General features: G+C 37.3%; 1 protein-coding gene across 1 annotated transcript in view; it reads right to left on the bottom strand.

Moving 5' to 3' along the window:
* Positions 1 to 14,705, bottom strand: part of tax1bp1b (Tax1 (human T-cell leukemia virus type I) binding protein 1b) — a 101,840-nt gene that overhangs the window by 69,245 nt on the left and 17,890 nt on the right. The gene's annotated exons all lie outside the window — the stretch shown is intronic.

The raw sequence follows: 14,705 nt of genomic DNA on the forward strand, positions 1-14,705 counted from the left end.
CAAGGATGTTCAAATAAAGGATAAATAAGAGCATGGACTGGTTCACCTCAATGCCCTGTTTCAATATTTCATGAAATTCATTCTCAAAGTGTAAAAGAACAATTTTTGTTTAAAAAAAATTGATTATAACCCAATCTTCCAGGGATAAGGTTTTTAATTCTCGCTGGGAGTTGCTTAATGTTAATACACCTTCTCAAACACTACCTGTCATTGGATGAAAATCCTAAACTTCTGCTTTTTCTTCCTCTTAACTCCCTTTAATATGAATGAGCATCCTCATTACTCTACTCTGTACAAGCCCCAAATCTTCAATGGATACCAGGATGTCAATGATCAGCAACAAGTAGTGCAGAATTAAGCACCAGACATTTCAAGCAACACTTCATTGCAAAGGTACTTCTGGCTAATTAGTGGTGGTAAGCTGTCTTTGCAACTGATATAAAGATACTTAAAATCTCTTTCAACCAAATCAGCTATTTCAGCATTGTTAATAGAATATTTATATTGCATATTTTTGTTCTGAAAAGCAGAATTTCATACCTGACCATGCTAATTTATACCCTTTTCATAGCAATGAAAAGCAAAATTCATATTTGGGATCTGAACCATAAACTGCATTCGGAGTTGAGAAAATGGTTAAACAGGAACAATAGGTTGCTTTCCTTCTTCAAGTGCTGAAATTAATTCTCCAACGTCCTATTTAGAATTACAAATATCTGCATGTTCATGTCACAAACATAATTAGGGGATCTTCTCATCCCCTTCTGTATATTTTCTAATCCTGTTAAGGGTATGATTTGGAGGTGCCAGTGTTGGACTGGGGTGCACAATGTTAAAGATCACACAACACCAGGTTATAGTCCAACAGGTTTAACTGGAAGCACTAGCTTTCGGAGCGCCGCTCCTTCATCCTCCACCATGTACGTGGCAGGAACTCATGCAACTCAGCCACTGTTGTCCATCTCATAAGCTGCAGGTAAGGATGTCCAAAGGCATGGTACATTGGGGAAACCGAGCAAAGGCTACGACAACGGATGAATGAGCACTGCACAACAATCAACAGACAGGAGTATTCCCTCCTAGTTGGGGAACACTTCAGCAGTCCGGAACATTCGACCCCGGACGACCATCCTCCAAGGTGGACTTCAGGACAGGCAGCAGCAAAAAGTAGCCAAGCAGAGGCTGATAGCTAAGTTCAGTACCCATTAGGGATGGCCTCAACCGGGACCTTGAGTTCATGTCACACTACAGGTGACCACCATTGCGCCACACACACACACACACCCCTTTACATTCTCTCTCACAGACACTCGCAACCCCCCTAACACCCACGTGCAGACATATACATTTGTGGGGTGAATTTGTACTTGCGAAGTTACATTGTACTTTGCTCAAAAACTGCATGAATCCATGTAAGATTCTGTTAATTCACTTTTTAGATTAGAATCAAATCAGTCTAAACATTATGGCAGAGACAGCAGCACACAGAGGTGCTAATACCCAATACATTATCTGGGCTGGCACCAATTGTTAAAGTTCACTTGAGAATACAACTTTTTAAACAAACGTTTTGTGATTTACATATGAAAGAAGTGAAACTAACATGGTAATTCTAACAGATGAGAGACTTAACAAACAATCAAGGTATTTTTCAATGTTTAATTTCAGTAACATTACACTGTAAACTTTTGCTCTAAATTCTGTCTTACAATTGTGTACTCCACAACCACCTGATGAAGGAGCAGCGCCCCGAAAGCTAGTGCTTCCAATTAAACCTGTTGGACTATACCTGTGTGATTTTTAACTTTGTTCACAGGTATTACTGCACACCATTGGAGCAGGTGGAACTTGAAACTGGTCATCTCACTGTGCCACAAGAGTCTCCTCATCCCCTTGTAGGATCAACAACATTTTCCAAAGTGCGAAGTATAGCCTGTGTGCCTTATTGGAAATCCAAACGCAGGTAATTATTATAAAGAGTGCCAGATTGGACTTGTAAGTTATTCACAACACGTAAGCTACTTTATCCTTTTAACATGCTTACTAATGAAATAGAAATATACAGCAAAATTTGCAAGCATTTTTCTCAGTGAGTTTTAACTTCTTTGGTTATTGAATGGTTATTATCACGTGGCTAAGAACGCTTCAAAAAGACTACAAATTTCCATCTCAAAAGGCCACTAAACAATTCAAAGAAGAAAATAAAAGAAAGTGAAATTTAAGACAGAGGCGGCACGGTGGCTCAGTGGTTAGCACTGCAGCCTCACAGCACCGGGGCCAAGGTTCGATTCCCACCTCGGGCGACTGTGTGTGGAGTTTGCACATTCTCCCAGTGTCTACATGGGTTTCCTCCGGGTGCTCCGATTTCTTCCCATCATCCAAAGATGTGCAGGTTCGGTGAACTGGCCATGCTAAATTGCCCATAGTGCTAGATGCAGTCGTCAGAGGGAAATGGGTCTGGGGCGGTTACTCTTTGGAGGGTCGGTGTGAACTTGTTGGGCCAAATGGCCTGTTTCCATATTGTAGGGAATCTAATCTAATCTCAAAAATAAAATAAAAGCTGATGCTACTTTCGCATTCAAAGTAAACAAAAACAAGTTATGTATTTCTGGTCTGGGGTTTGGTTATTTTATTGCTGCTTAACTTATAAGATATTTTATTGAAGGTTATGACTGAATACATTACAGGATTTATTTGACCAATGAATGGTATTTAGTGCACAGGTTTACTACAATGAAATTCTTTATCTCAGAATAATTAGCTGAATCAACAAGAGGCCATTATGTGGTTGCTCAAACAAAGGTAGAATGGTAAAAAAAAGGAGAATTGAGTTAACCCTGCTTTCATGTACTATCACATATAAACAGAATGGATAGATCAGACAGCAGATACACCTGCCCACTGTTTAAACTATAGAATGATTTTGTGGCATGATGCAAAAACCAAATGGATCAATAACCTGAAAATCTGAGAATAACTTTGTGCTTAATTTGTTATTTTGCAGAGATGGGATGCAAAGATGCAGTTCTTATCATTGTCCAATCTTTTGGCACTCTATACAGAGCCCACTTGAAAAGGTCTTCTTTTTCTCATCGTAACCTTGCACTGCTGCTCTGCAAGTTACTTACAATTACACAAGGAAATTTTTACTCAACTACATAATGCAAGAAAGACCAAATATTTCTGTACAAAGCCAATTCAAAACCACTACTAACATATAACTCACTTTTGTTACTTCTTACACTTCAGCAGTCTCTCCACTTCAACAGTCCATCCTGATAATTACATTATAATTAGCTATTTTTGGAAATAGAATAGTGTACAACTTTGATACGTCTAGCTGAATATTTACTAGTTCTGGTCTACATCAGTTCTTCTGATCTTTCGTGCAACAGATTTTACTATCATAGACACTCATGATCTGCAAGAGAAGCTCGGTCTTTAACTGAACTTTTAATTCCAAAATAAATGAACCTCAAACCAACAATCACAGCAATACCCATCAAATGAAATGCATTTAAGGAACCTTTCAATTCATTGCTCCCTTGTTGCAGCAGTTAATATACTTTGCAATATTAGAGATTTTTGCCAAAATCTCAAATAAAAGGCAATTCCTCTGCCTCTTTGAAATGGGAAATTAGAATCTATTTAAATATATTGTTCTAGTCTGTGAGCAACGCAACAGTATATTTGCTTTAAGAACATTTTTTTGCAAAATATATATGTTGGTCAATAATAAACTAATAATGATCATTGCTCAAAGGAAAATTGCATAACACTTTAAAAACATACATTTGTGATAATAAATAACTTGTTTACTTTGAACTTTTGTCATTGCCCATTCAATTTGAAAGAAAAATTATTGCAAAAATTGCTACTAAAAAATGATTTAAGAAACAGCTCAGATCTCAGACAGTAATTTCTTGATGTAGGTGACAGAGTGGGTTGTAAAGTTACAGCTGCCAGGTGATGGGCACTTTCTTTTATAGGGTCATTTAAAATCTATTCGAATTACACTGAACCTCACAGCTGCATCCAGCTTGGCACATTAACAATGTACATACATACTAGACTTGAGAAGTATGAGGTGATGACAACTTGCTAATCCAGCATCTTTGAGAATTACAAAAATAGAACTCCTATTAAAGGACAGATGTCACGTTAACATTGTTGGACCTTAAGTACTGAGACAAGCCTGTCAAAAATGATTGCTTGTTAAAACTCTCCCAGGAACTGAACCCATAATTGCAGATGGAATTTTAACTGCTGCACCAAATCACTAACCAATCCTCCACTCGCTTCCTTGTTAAAAAGATTATGCAGAAAAATAGCAGTAAAGGAATTGCTTCTATTTAATTTACACACTTTCAATTGATATCTCACTGTAAATATATCAAATGGAGGGGGAAGAAAAAATGACCACTGTAACTGAAATCAAATATGATGCAAAAACAAGCTTGTCAGCATCTATAAGTATAGTAGTTACATTTTGACTATGTGCACTTCAGAAATTAAAACTGTTGATGTACACAATTCATGCACATACCTCTCTCAGTAGTACACATACAAATCTGTATGCAAAATTTTCTCAATGTATTTACATGTCCTAACAGTTATCTTTGTAGGTTTTTTTCCCCATTTTTAAGATTTCCTTTTGCAGAAAAAAAATTCAATAACTGTTGGGTATATAGTTTTGGATATTGTTGTACAATTTATTCAAATTTTAATATTGAAATTAATACTAAAATACTTCACTGTATATTGTCCTAAATTTTTCTTAATTCTTGGACTTCATATTTTTCAGTACTCAGAATTAATTTCTATTTTTGGTATAACAAGGCAAATTGCAACTTTTGGAAACTCTGACCTCTGATACACACTGCTGTTAAAATGCAGTCAATAAGGTCGACCACAGAAAGTTATAATTTCATTTGCATACTGAAAAACAAATATCTAATTTTGGTAACTGTATTTTGCAAATGTCTCCGATTGCTGGTCCCACAGGATCTAATTTTCAAATTGCGAGTCCTTGTTCTCAAGGAAGAAAAAAACAAATGCATCTGATGTTAAAAACTAGAATGACACTTGACTAACATCACATATTTCAGAGGTATTTAAGAGTTTTATGTGGTATTCTTCATGGGGAGCCACAATACTTTAGGTATTTTCTAATCTCCGAAGCAGTTGGAACTTGAATCCAGGCCTCCTGTCTTAAAAGACCAAAAGCAATATCTTTAAGCTTACTGTCAGCCTGGGGTTGAGCGAACCACAGAAATATTTTCAAAATGTGGTCGCAAAGATTCCATCTGGGAAGAAGGTCAAAAATTACACATCAATATATGGCAGTTATCAAGAAATCAAATAGGAAATTGGGTTGAAACTTCTTTAACCTAAAGTTTGAGAATGTGAAACTTGCTTACATAATGAAAATTGCAGCAAATAGTACAGATGCATCTCAGGCAGCTGTTTACAAAGTTTAGAATTGAGATCCCAATGGGTCAGAGACACAAATTTGGGAACATACTAAAGCTTTCCACCCCCATAACCCTGAATACCAGTTGATGCCTGATCCCAGATCTATTCTGCTCATTTCCAGATGTTGTTTTCCTTCTCTCAATCACTTAAAAATATATCTTGCACAGCTGTACATAGGCTTGGGCCACACAACTTCCATGCCTCCCTGCTGTTCGCCATTGACCTGTTAATGTGAGGTAGGGTAAGGCAAACGTACTGATTACCGTATAAGCACACATGTAGGGGATAAACAGGGTTTGGGAATGAAAGACTGAAATCCTCACAACAAAATTAGAAATGTATTTGGCTCATCTTACATTAAAATCAATAATGCCAAGATGGTCTTCAGGGAATCTGGGTCTGATGCTATTATAGATCAATAATGTTGAATCCAAAATGTGAATGTCAATAATATCCACTATTTTCTGGGCAAAGCGATGGACAGATGAGTACCAAAAAAAGCAACACTTTCCTTTAAATCACAGGTTTTCATAGAAATGAAAGTCTACTACATTTGAACATACAAATATGCAAAATCTGATAATGATGTACTGGTTATTATTACTATGCTGCTTCAGTGCTGCTGTTTTTTGTTGCGGTTCAGCGTCACATTAATTTTGATGCGTTAAAATTAGGTCAACATTGGGAAACAGTTTGAGAAGCACTAATTTTAGAAGAAGCCAGAAAAATCTACATGACTGAAAAGAGAGTTATACTAAAGAGTCAGATGAGGAACCTCCAAGGAAGCCTAAAACTACTATTTAATCTGTGTGGCAAATGGTCTGTTTCTGTGCTATACATTCCATGTGATTCCATACAAAGTTGAAGGGATGTTTCTCCATTGCTATTGTACAAATTGACTTAAGCAATGCAATTCTAACAGGCATGACAGAAAGTAAGATTTTCACATAGCTTACTGCGACTGAAAAGTATAATACTGAGGACAAAACATTTGTAATACTTGAATTGATTTATAATATTATTTTAAAACAGGTGCCAGAATTCATTTAGAAGATTAAACGATAAAGGTCACTTCAGTTTAAGTTTTATGTAATTATGCAGTTTTTTTACATTGAACCTAGACATGTTATTTCTAGTTTTCAGTATTTACTGAAAAGAAGAATGGTGGATGACACCACATGAAACATCTACATACGAACACAAACTTGGAGCAGGACACGGAATTCTCCTGCTTGTCATTAATAAGATCATGGCGATGATGTGATCGTGGCCTCAACTCCATTTGCCTTTGTCAAGGGTGTGTTAATGGGAGTCAAAGTGTGGTGCTCAAAAAGCACAGCAGGTCAGGCAGCATCGGAGGAGCAGGAGAGTTGATGTTTTGGACACAAGCCCTTCATCAGGAACGTGGGAGGAGGAAGGGGGCTGAGAGATAAATAGGAGGATGTGGGTGGGCTGGGGATTGGGGGAGGTAATAGGTAGGTAGATACAGGTGGAAGGTGATGGTAGTAGATCAGATGGGAGGGTAGAGTAGATAGACAGGAAGGAAGATGGACAGGTAGGACAGTTCAAGAGGGCAGTGCAGGGCTGGAGGGTTCGATCTGGGATGAGGTGAGAGTTGGGGAGGTGAGGAAACTGGTGAAAATCGACGTTAATGCCACGTGGCTGGAGGGTCTCAAAGCGGAAGATGAAGCTTTCTTCCTCCAGGTGTCGGGTGGCTTGGATTTGGCGATGGAAGAGGCCCAGGCATTGCATGTCCTTGGCAGAGCGGGAGGGGAATTTGAAGTGCTCAGCCACATGGTGGTGGGGTTGTTTGATCTATAAGTGTTTCCCATCTAGCCACTTAACCGTCCCTTCCAACCTTTCCCCAACAAATTTAACTTCCCTGTTATCCAGAATTCTTTTTGACCTTTGTTTTAGATGTGTCTTGAAAGTTTCTCATGAAAGACTCAAATGGCTCATATTTTTGGAAAAGCAATAATTCCACTTAATGTGGTGATTTCATCTTGAAACAAGTGTATTTTAGTTAACAATGCTGATATCAGGGAGTTTAGGCTCTCTCTTATTTCTGCATTAACATTCCACAAAGCATCCAGCTCCACAACACAAACTTCTATGTTACACTGATGCACTTTTAATGTGTGGGAACTTCAGATTTTAATGATTAAAATTCACTTCACTTAAAAAAGTCAGCACAAAAATAGAAACACGTTTAAATCCATTGATGGTTTGAATTCAAAGTCTGGTTCCCAAACAAGCAACATCCATTCTTTAATCTAAATAATTTGAGTGAATGCTAGTAAATAAAATAAACATCACATTACTCAACTAATTTGTTAAATGTAGCAAAACTGACCAGAATATTGATTTCCAGTCTGCACTAAATGAGCAAGTGAATATTAGGTGCTATAGCTGCGTGGTATTATTACTACAGGTCATTCTGCTATAATGTGCATTTCGTTAACACAAATTTGCTGTAACGCAATTGACTAATTAGGGACACTGTTTCTAAAGCACGATCTCTTAAAATGTGTTGGCTGTAAAACGGTTACATCCCCAACACTTTAAGCATGTTTCTAAAGTGTGATTTTTCTATAATGCAGGGTTGCACAAGAACACGACCATCACAATATAGGAGCACTACCTATATTGTAAAGGAATGGATGATAGATCAACCGATTAAAAGGACACCAAAACACCATGAACCTGGCCTAATTTTCAAAACTACACTGGTCACCTCAAAGAATGGAAATGTTTCACTGCAACACAATTTAAGCTTTTGAAAATGTGAAAACCATTATTTGAACAAATCCTAATAATGGCAAAAGCTAAGGCTATCGAAGCCCAGATCTCTTCAAATGATGACGACGGTACTTTGTGCATATCCATTTAATTCTCCAAGTCCGAATCAGCACAAATAGAGTGTTTTGAGAGAGGAAGAGAAGAGGAGAGTAAGACTGGCAAAGAGAATATGCGAATAGAATGACAATTAATGTAAAACAGAAGACAAAAATCTTCTACCAACATATAATTAGTAACCAGGGTTTGCAGCCAAGTTGGGGAGAAAGTGAGGACCGCAGATGCTGGAGATCAGAGCTGAAAATGTGTTGCTGGAAAAGAGCAGCAGGTCAGGCAGCATCCAAGGAGCAGGAGAATCAATGTTTCGGGCATAAGCCCTTCTTCAGGAAACCAAGTTGGTCCTATTAGGAAGGTGATATGAGATAGAGATATTTTAAAATTCTCAATTAACATTTTGCATAGATGTTTCTTAAGAGGAGGCAGAAAAAAGTAGAACAGAAGATAGTAAAAGGTTCAATAGTCATCATGGTCTGGTGATCATAATTCTATTTGTTTTAAAATAGTTATGGAAAAGGACAAGCCTTCTATAAAAACTTAAGCTTTAAATTAGAGTAAGGCAAATTTTAACGGCATTCGACAAGAACTTTCAAAATTTGTGGACTATTCACAAATAAAGGGACTTGAGATAAATGAGAGGCTTTCAAAAGTGTGATAACAAGAGTTCAGAGTCATTACCTTCCTGTTAGAGTGAAAAGTAAGGCTGGGAGGATTAGAGAACAATAGATGAAGAAATGATTTGGAGGTGCCAGTATTGGACTGGGGTGTACAAAGTTAAAAATCACACAACACCAGGTTATAGTCCAACAGGTTTAATTGGAAGCACGCTAGTTTTCGGAGCACCGTCCCTTCATCAGGTGATTGTCCTCCACAACGATCAAAGAGGTCATCTTTGTGTTGAACCCCAGGAGGTGGAAGAGATATTAAATGAATATTTCACATCCATTTTTACTGTGAGGAAAAAATGGAGGCTGGACAATGCAAGGAAATAAATATTGATGTTTTGAAAACAGCTCACATTACACAAGAGGAACTGCTGGAGGTCAAAGATGGATAAATCTCCAGGAACTGATCTACTGTATCCCAGGATGTTGTGGGAAGTTAGGGAGGCTATTTCTCTTGCAGAAATATCTGTATCATCTGTAACTATGGGTGAAGTGCCAGATGACAGCAAGGTTAATGATGAGCCTTTACTTAAGAACAGAACTAAGGAAGACAGAACTATAGACCTGAATCTGACTTTAGTGGCAGGTGAGTTGCTGGAAGTGATTCTGAAAGAGAGGATTTGTATGCATTGGAGAGGGAAGGAATAATTTGGAATGGTCAGTGTGGTTTTGTACGGGGGAGATTTTGTCTCACAAACTTAATTTGAATTTTTTGAGGAAGTAACCAAGAAGATTGATGAGGGCAGAGTGGTAGACATTGTTTACTTGGACTTAGTAAAGCCTTTGACAAAATTCAACATGGTAAACTATTTAGTAAAGTTAGATCAAATGGGAATCAGGATAAGCTTGCCAATTGGATATAAAATTGGCTTAACGCAGTATACAGAGTGATGGTAGAGGATTGTTTTTTGGACTGGAGATTTATAACCAGCCTGTTCCACAGGGATCTGTGCTGGGTCCACTTTTGTCTGTCATTTATATCACTGATTTCAATGATGATATAGGAGGCATGCTTAATAAGTTCGTAGATGATACCAATATTGGTGGTACAATGAACAGTAAAGAAGATTATCTACGATTACAATGATATCTTGATCAGTGAGTCAATGGGTTGAAAAATGGCAGATGGAGTTTGGTTTGGATAAATGCGAAGTGTTGCATTTTGGGAAAACAAACAAGGACAGAAGTTATGCAACTAACCCTTGGGTAGTGTTGTAGAACAGAGATATTTAGGGGCTCAGGTACATAATTCTTCAAAGTTTACATCACAAATAGATAGGGTCATTAAAACAAAAATTCAGCGTGCTTGCTTTCATTGCTGAGACCTCGGAGTACAGGAGTTAGGAAGTTATGTTGAGGTTGCACAAAATGCTGGTCGGACTCTTTTGGAGTACTGTGCCCAGTTCTAATCGCCCTGTTATAGGAAAGATATTATTAAGCTGGAGAGGATTCAGAAGAGATTTACCAGGATATTGCCAAGAATGGAGGATTTGAGTTATAAAGACAGACTGGATAGGCTGCGACTTTCTTTTCACTGGAGTGAGGAGGTTGAGAGGTCACCTAATAGAAGTTTATAAAATAATGAGGGGCATAGGTTAGGTGAATGGCAGATGCCTTTTCCTTAAGGTGGAGGATTTCAAGATTTGGGGGCAAATTTTTAAGGTAGAAGGAGAAAAATTTAAAAAAAAGACAGGGGGGCAAATTTTCTTATGCAGAGTAGCTTGTGTATGGAATGAACATCCAAAAAGAAGTGTTGGGAGTGGGTAAAGTTACATCATTTAAAATATATTTGAACAAGTATATGAAGAAAAAAAATGTTGTTGGGATATCGGCCAAGCACAGGCAAGTGTGAATATTTTAGTTTGGAATTATGGCCAGCATAGACTGGTTGGGACAAAAAGGGCCTGTATCTGTGTGGTTTGACTCTATGAGCTTGATGAAAGTAGAAATCTTGGGCACAAACAAGCTCCTAATTTAACAACGTTCATATATTTAGCAGGACAATTTGCTGACATACAATCATAGGACACAACACTGTTTAAAAGTTGGTGCTGCACTGAAACAAAAAGATGGAACACAAGTTTGTCATTTGCATCTTGTGCCGAACCTAATCTTCGAATTTTACAAACATTTAGAACTATGGCACATTAAATGATTCTAAGCCACAAACAGTTCATTCAGTAGTGTACTTCCACATATAAAGTCAGTCGGTGGTTCAAGGAGCACACAGGAACAGAAACTCTAGATGGCAGTGCTCAAGGATGATCTTGGGCATTCAAAGAAGCAAGGGGAAATCAGAGGTACTGTAAGTCCACCCATCCTACCAAGTCTAAACTCAGCCCAGAACTGCTATCTCTCTGTGGTCCACCATGAGCAGCCACCCAGCTGAATGGCCAGCACTACATCCTGATCTTGAGGCTCCTTCAACCTTTACCATCTCTCCTAGTCTTTGTTCCCTCTCGTGGAACTTTGGCCTCAGTAGAGTAATCCTTGCATGCACTGTGAAAAATTATTGCACACAGTGACAGTCATTTATGTACAGATTAATTTTAAAGCTACTAGAAGATTTACAGATTTCAAGAATTTTGAGCAAATAAGATTCTAAAACTTCCTGTTACATTTAATTCCTTTTTTTAATCAGCATCACATTTGTGAGGAATAGTGCTATACCTTTGATTTGTATGTTTTGGTCAAAGTCTGTTGATCAACTTTGATTTGGGAAATCTTTTGCCAGTAACTGGTATCACTGGGTGCATGCGCAATGGTCATTTGAACAGCAATCTTTACGTTCATGCTAATCACTCCACTACAATTAAAACTAATATGGGAAACAATTCCTGAGTTGTATAACCTACAAAGACTGTCACAAGATGGCGCTACAGATTTCACACGTCTTCAGAAGCAGGACACTATTTAATTATTGAAAAAACATATCACTATTATAGCTTTCAACTCTTTTCTAGATTATAATGCTATAAATCAGCACTAAACTTGGAAACTACTGCAAAATCTCGAAGCAACAGCCACAAGTGGCTAGTCAAACAATGTAGGAACAGTCAGTATCAGCAACAAAAATAAAGCAAATAATTGCAGGTGCTGAAAATCTGAAATCAAAACTATACTGGGTAAACTCAGCACATCTGGCAGTTGATCACTGGATTCAAAAACATCAACTCAGTCTTTCTCTCTATGGCTATGACCAGATCTGCTGAGTTTCCTCATTTTTTCAAACCTCAGACCACAGCCTTGACTCATTTCCCAAATCATGGGTTTAAACTTTGTGACTGCTAATCTACCATTCTTAACCGATTTTGACCAAAACATACATTCTGGTAAATTATTCCTCACAAATGTGATGCTGATGAAAAAAAAGAATTAAACGTAACAGTAAGTGTTAAATCTTATTTGCTCAAAATTCTTGAAATTTATAACTGTTTTCTAGTACCTTTACAATAGTTGATTCCTGATGCAGACAATTATTTTATCCAAGCTAGATCATAAACCAGTATTAACTGTTTTTGTGGAATTTTCTAACATAGCAGATTCCCACTTAATTCCCACATAATTATGTGGGAATGCTTGTTGATGGTTACACAGTTTGATGTCCTTTGTGTATCTTCAAACATTAAAGCAGTTCCTGCCCCCACACACAGCACAATCTAAAAACCATTCTGAAGCACTTCATAGGCCAAAACAAACTAGAAACTAATTAGAAGAGAGGACCAGAGCTGGGTTGAGGAGCTGAGTGTTAAAGGATACAAAAGGGGCTTAAAGATTCAGGAGGTGAATCTCAAAGCCTTAAGTTTGCAGGTACAGTCATCAATGATGGCTTTAGTAATGAGAAATACACAAATATAGAGTATATCCCCAGGGTGGAAAGACAGGTTGGAAAAGATCACAGTAAAATGAGCAAATGTATACTGACAGTGTTTTAGACTCATTAATGGCTATATCATCTGTATAAAGGGGGACGGATTTGACTGAAACAGTGCAAAAGAAAATCAGGAAATTTTAAGCACAAATAGATTACATCCAAAGACACCTTGATTCATTTAAATCCATCCTAATTTGTCTGTGCAACTCCCTATGCTCAAACTATAGAATCCACTAGTAGAGTAGCAGGACTGGGTAAAAACATGAAGCCAAAGGTTAAAGAATTCAACAAAATAAAGGTATTAAAACATGCAAAAGAAATGCATTAAGTGAAAACTGCACAATGAAATAAAATTAAAAAACAAATAGTTTTGTTAATATTCTTCAGTACAGCATTAGAAACTTCTGTTACTGTGAGAAAAAATTATAGGCAACATTTAAAAATTAAATAATTTAGTTCAAATAATCATGACGATGCAACACTGACATATTTAGATAGGTTACCAACTTTCCAATATAATACAACACGTGATGCAAGTGTAATTTGTAAAGGATGTATATGTCTTTGCAGGATGTTACTCATTCCATATCTAGGATATTACTCATCCCACTGAACATTCGCAGTCCTTTTGGCCAACGTCTACAAACTGTTATTTCCCCATAATAAAGCTACTGTTACAAGTCTCAGCATACTTAATTTCTCTCTGCGGTACATGTTCACAAACTCTTGACATCACTTTCCCAAATGTCATTGTCAAGTGCAGAGGAAGCAAGTGACTTGCCAATTCTCCCATTCAACTTGAAAGGCTTATGCTTTAGAATTCAGAGTGGAATGTCTTTTACCAAGACTGTAAGCATGTTACTATTTATGTTTTTAGGCTATGAAAATGTTACATAGACAGGTTTCATTAGGTTAAACACAAAACAAGGTAATTTTACTGAAAGTGTTTTTGCTGTGACATCATTCCTTTGATCACACACACATCACCTGCACCCACACACAAACAAGGTCAGTTGACAGAGTAAAGTAATAGGCTTACACAGATTTTACAGTCCATGCAAGTTAAGTAGTTAGCTGTTCCTTGACTGGTCTGAACATTTTGAGTCCTTAACTCGACTGTTCTCTTGTATGTAGTTGTACAGAGCACATTTCCACATTTTAAAAGATCTTGGTTGCAGATGGTTTCCTCTGAGAGAAGGCACCTTTACAGAACTGAGCACATCACTTTCAGATAGAGAGAGCGAGACAGAACGCAGCTTCTCAGCTTGCTTTCAGTACATCACTGTTTCAGTCTTCTACTCCTACTCCTGCTTCGTATCAGGCTTTGAAGTACTCTATTCATTTGTATATTCCACAGAGTTCCTATGACCTAATAACTGAGTCAGTTATTGCTTCCAAAAAAAGTTGCTGCATTTTGATGATTCATCTCAAAAGTTTTTGAAAAATTTTAAGATGGTGCAAATCAATAAATGGGATCTTTTGACCTCCCAAGAGACTGAACAGATTTTCCTCCCAAGTACAACACAATAGAATAATGTATTATTTGCAATAATTATCCTCATTAAAAATTTGTTTTTAAAGGGGTTTGCTTTTTGGTAAAACATTTCCAGTGTAGAGAAGAAAATTCAGAAAGCACTATTTTAAATAAAGTCTTCATAATACTGTTGACTACTCGATTAATTTACAGAACTTGATGTTTCCATCTCCTCATCTGACAAGAGGCAACATTGCCAGCCCAAATACAAGGAATTATTCATACAAAATTATCCTTTACATATCAATTATTTCTAAGATTGTGCGACAAACAAATGGACTTGAAGTGAACTTCCAATGTTTGT

This window comes from Chiloscyllium punctatum, chromosome 8, assembly GCF_047496795.1.
Source record: "Chiloscyllium punctatum isolate Juve2018m chromosome 8, sChiPun1.3, whole genome shotgun sequence".
NCBI lineage: Eukaryota > Metazoa > Chordata > Chondrichthyes > Orectolobiformes > Hemiscylliidae > Chiloscyllium > Chiloscyllium punctatum.